The sequence below is a fragment of the Colobus angolensis genome, unplaced genomic scaffold (assembly GCF_000951035.1).
Source record: "Colobus angolensis palliatus isolate OR3802 unplaced genomic scaffold, Cang.pa_1.0 Scaffold121, whole genome shotgun sequence".
Classification (NCBI taxonomy): Eukaryota; Metazoa; Chordata; class Mammalia; order Primates; family Cercopithecidae; genus Colobus; species Colobus angolensis.
In genome coordinates, this window is record NW_012113253.1 from 8,160,321 (window position 1) to 8,165,665 (window position 5,345).

General features: G+C 44.3%; 1 pseudogene across 1 annotated transcript; it reads left to right on the forward strand.

The window, feature by feature from the left end:
- Positions 1–3,400: 3,400 nt before the first annotated feature.
- On the forward strand, positions 3,401–4,986 carry LOC105504325 (annotated as a pseudogene). Its single transcript, XR_001000599.1, has one exon. The product of XR_001000599.1 is annotated as an EF-hand calcium-binding domain-containing protein 14 pseudogene (transcript).
- Positions 4,987–5,345: the final 359 nt, after the last annotated feature.

Sequence of the window (5,345 nt, forward strand, 5' to 3'; positions counted from 1 at the left end):
ACCCTCCTAACTTTCGAAGTCTCCAGTGTCTGTTATTTCACTCTGCATGTCCATGTGTACCCCTTGTTTAGCACCCACTTATGAGTGATAACATGTGGTATTTTACTTTCTGAGTTAATTTATTTAGGATAATGGCCTCCAGTTCCATTCATATTCCTGCAAAAGACATGTTTTCATTCTTTTTATGGTATTCCATGGTACATAGATACCACATTTTCTTTACCCGATCCTTCGTTGAGGACACTTAGGCTGATTCCACATTTTTGTTATTGTGAATAGTTCTGTGATAAAATATGAGTGCAAGTATCTTTTTGATATAATTTTTTTTCCCTTTGGGTACATACCGACTAGTAGGATTGCTGGATCAAATGGTAATTCTATTTGTAGTTCTTTGAGAAATCTCCATACTGTCTTCCATAAAGGTTGAACTAATTTACATTCCCACCAACAGTGTATAAGCGTATATCCCTTCATTCCTTTTCTCCACATCCTTGCCAATATCTGTTGTTTTTTTCTTTATTTTTTACATTTTTTTTTGGAAACAGTGTTTCCCTCTGTCATCCAGGCTGGAATATGGTGGCGCGATTATAACTGTCTGCAGCCTCAAACTCCTGGACTCAAGCAATCCTCCCAGGATCATCTCAGCCTCCTGAGTAGCTGGGACTACAGGCATGTGGTTTTAATTTGCATTTCTCTAATAATTAAGGAAACATTGACTTTGAAGACTTTTTTTTATCCTCTGGTAAAATGTTATTTGAAAAGACAATGCTTATAGGTATAATTTTGTATTGTTGGTCATGTAAGAATTGATTAGCTACTTGAACTCTCAAAGTACGAAGTGAGAAAGTCAGTCTTTTAAATGTGGAAGTTATTTTTTGAATGATCTCTGAGACCCCTTTTAATGGCATGGGAACTTAAATGTATGTTGTGTATGTGTGCATCCATGCATGTGTGTCAGGGTGGGTTTCACATCTGAACTTTGCCATCCAAATATGCTTACACATATCCTCATGGTATTGTTGTTCATGGGTGATGAACAATGTGGATACTTTGTAGCTTCTTTTTTACTTTTTAAAAAATAGTCTTATTGGCCGGGTGCGGTGGCACCTGTAATCCAAGCACTCTGAGAGGCCAAGGTGGGCACATCACGAGGTCAAGAGATCAAGATCACCCTGGCCAACACGGTGAAACCCCGTCTCTACTAAAAATACAAAAATTAGCTGGGCTTGGTGGTGCATGCCTGTAGTCCCAGTTACTCAGGAGGCAGAGGCTGAGGCAGGAGAATCACTTGTACCCAGGAGGCAGAGGTTGCAGTGAGCCGGGATCGTGCCACTGCACTCTGGCTTAGCAACAGAGCGAGATTCAGTGTCAAAAAAAAAAAAAAAAATAGTCGTAGTCTTATTACATGCTATGATTGGTACTTATGTCCAGACAGGACAAGCTCTACTATTGTAATTAACCCTGAAATCTAAGTGGTTTAAAATCACAAGGAGGCCAGGCACAGTGGCTCACGCCTCTAATGCCAACACTTTGAGAGGCTGAGGCAGGTGAATCACCTGAGGTCAGGAGTTCAAGACCAGCCTGGCCAATGTGGCCATACCCCATCTCTACTAAATAATACAAAAATTAGCCCGGCTTGGTGATGGGTGCCTATAATCCAAGCTACTTTGGAGGCTGAGGCAGGAGAATCACTTGAACCTGGGAGGCAGAGGTTGCAGTGAGCCAAGATCACACCATTGCACTCCAGCCTGGCCGACAGAGCAAGACTCCGTCTCAAAAAAAAAAGAAAAAATCACAAGGTGTTTGTTTCCTATCACAGTCTTAGTGGGTCAGTCATCTCTCTTCCATGGGTCTCCTTCAAGCAGTAACTTAAATTTCTAGGCTCCTTCTATCTGTGAGGTCACCATCCTAAAACCATGACCTTTGGGTCACTGTGGAAGGGGAAGGAAATTGAAGCAATCGCACAGTGGTGGAAGGGGGAAGGGAATGGAAATAGTATATATTATTCCACATCCTATTGTCCAGGATTCAGTGACATTCCCCTAATACAGTTGCACAAGAGGCTGGGAAATGTAGAAATCTGGTATACCTAAGGAAAATGAAATGGAGTTTGGTGAACACATAGCACTGTCTCTGCCTCAGTGGAAAGGCAACTTCTTGGACAGAAAAGTGAAGAGGTACAAACTACAACTATGTTGTGACTAGCTACAGTTTCATACAAAATGTAAAATGTCCCTAATTCAGTATGTACTCTCCCTCTTCTACATAAGGGATTATTAGGGCTTAGCAGCTTCCAGATTGCAGTAGATCTAGTCTTAGAGCCAGTGGTCAAAGGAGAATGGGATTACTAAATTGTCTTCATATTCCAATAATTGAATGGCACCCAGGTACTACTTCTATGGATTCTTAATGTTTTACCCTTATCTTCAAGAATTCGTAGATCATCTTCCTGTATCCTCAGTGCATGTTAAGATTACTAAACTTGGCCAAGCACGGTGGCTGATGTCTATAATCCCAGCACTTTGGGAGGCCAAGGTGGGTGGATCACTTGAGGCCAGAAGTTCAAGGCCAGCTTTGCCAAAATGGTGAAACTCCATCTCTATTAGAAGACCCAATCCAAAAAAATATTTGCTGGACCTGGTGACTCCCACCTGTAATCCCAGCTACTCGGGAGGTCAAGGCATAAGAATCACTTCAGGGGCTGGAGCGATGGCCTGGGTCTGGAGCCCACTGTGTCCCCAAGGCCCAGACAGCAGGTTGGGGGTCTAGCAGGCACAGTACTGGCTTCTCTCAGGCAGACCCTCTGAGCCGGGCTCCGGATCTTCCTCGGCCTCGGGCCTCCTTCACGTTCAGGATGGAGGACGGAGAACGGTGATCATCACACACCCCATCCGGCTTCCTGGGCCGGGCATTTCCTCTGCGGCCAAGCAGCGTTGGGATTGTAGCTGCTGGGAGTCCCCTCCTGCCGCCACCTGTCCTGCCAGGAAGGGACTGACGCGTTCCCACGTTCTTGCTCTGCACCTCCCCACTCTCTTCCCATTCAAGAACAAGTTTCTCTTCCTTCCCCATTGGAAATCCTCCCCCGGAGGTCCAAAACACCTATTTTAAGGGTGCCCTTCCTCAGCTCCTGGAGCACCCTTAGAAGTATTGCCTACTTATCCGGGCTGAGAATCCTTCATTTTTGAGTTGGCCTTTTTTTTGCCCTTTGGAAGATAAAAGTCCCTTTCCACCCTCTACTAACACTCTGTGCCCAAGGCCTTATCCTTTGGAGTCACCAGCTCCTTGGCCATTTCTATGTGATTTCCCCCACCCATCTGAGTTCCAGTTTCCTCTGGGCTCCAATCTCCAGTCCCTGGCGGATCTGGTCAGTCCCACCCCTAGGTGGGAGTGACTAGGGGGCTCTGGCCCAGGATCCCCAACCCTGGAAGGCAGCTCCAAGGCAGGAAGAGAATTGGGCATTGGGTGGGAACCTGGCAGCTTAGGAGTCAGGGCTCCACTCACCCCACACAAAAAAATGAAAAAGCGTAAAGAGCTCAATGCATTGATTGGTTTGGCTGGGGACAGCCGGAGAAAGAAGCCCAAGAAAGGCCCAAGCAGTCACCGCCTGCTTCGCACTGAGCCTCCTAACTTAGACTCTGAGTCCAGCTCCGAAGAGGAAGAGGAATTTGGTGTGGTTGGAAATCGCTCTCGCTTTACCAAGGGAGACTATTTACGATGCTGCAAGATCTGTTATCCGCTCTGTGGTTTTGTCATCCTTGCTGCCTGTATTGTGGCCTGTGTTGGCTTGGTGTGGATGCAGGTTGCTCTCAAGGAGGATCTGGAAGCCCTCAAGGAAAAATTTCGAACAATGGAGTCTAATCAGAAAAGCTCATTCCAAGAAATCCCCAAACTTAGTGAAGAACTACTCAGCAAGCAAAAACAACTTGAGAAGATTGAATCTGGAGAGATGGGTTTGAACAAAGTCTGGATAAACATCACAGAAAAGAATAAGCAGATTTCTCTGTTGACTTCTGCAGTGAACCACCTCAAAGCCAATATTAAGTCAGCTGCAGACTTGATTAGCCTGCCTACCACTGTAGAGGGACTTCAGAAGAGCGTAGCTTCCATTGGCAATACTTTAAACAGTGTCCATCTTGCTGTGGAAGCACTACAGAAAACTGTGGGTGAACACAAGAAAACGATGGAATTACTGCAGAGTGATATGAATCAGCACATCTTGAAGGAGATTCCTGGAAGCAACCAGATCATTCCATCACCTTCAACCACATCAGAACTTGAAAATAGAACCCATAGTGAGAATTTGAAACAGATGGGTGATAGATCTGCCACTCTGAAAAGAGCGTCTTTGGATCAAGTCACTAACAAAACAGATACGGTAAAAATCCAAAGCATAAAGAAAGAAGATAGTTCAAATTCTGAGGTATCCAAGCTAAGAGAGAAACTCCAGCTGATCAGTGCTCGTACAAACAAACCTGAGAGCAACAGGCCTCCAGCGACCGCCGATGAAGAGCAAGTACAGAGTTTCACATCAAAGCCATCAGCATTGCCAAAATTTTCGGTTTCTTGGAGATCCAGTTGAGAAAGCTGCCCAACTAAGACCTGTCTCTCTACTAGGAGTTTCCAGCATTGAAGATCTTCAGGATTTATTCCACAAGACTGGCCAGGACGTGGATGGGAAGCTGACCTACCAGGAAATCTGGACCTCCCTAGGTTCTGCTATGCCAAAACCAGAGAGCTTGAGAGCATTTGATTCTGATGGAGATGGGAGATACTCATTCCTGGAGCTAAGGGTAGCTTTGGGTATCTAGCCTCATCAGGCATATTTTAGAAATGGGCTGCCTAATATCTACTTACCTAACAACAAAACAACCCTTACTTACCCATCAGTCCTCTAGTCCTCCAAACTACTGTAGCAGATACTTTGCCACCTTTTAACTTGTTTGAAGAAGCTATATAAAAGTTATTTTTTTAAAGAAAAAAAAAAAAGAATCACTTGAACCCGGGAGGCGAAGATTGCAGTGAGCCAAGATCCTGCCACTGCACTCCAGCCTGGATGACAGAGTGAAACTCTGTCTCCAAAAAAAAAAAAAAAAAAAAAAAAAACCAGACTTACAGGAAGCACAACGATAAGCACCACATGTGTTTCTTATCATGTAGAGGACTAAACTGGAAATTATATGATGTAGGTTTGTTTGCCTACCTTTAATTTTCCACTGTATAAGAATAGGATTGGTCTATAAAAACATAAGAAGTATTTGTGGACTTCTTGTACTGGACATCATGAAGTAACTAGCATCAGACCTTCCCTCCTGCCATAAACAACTATTAAACTAAACAAAATGTAC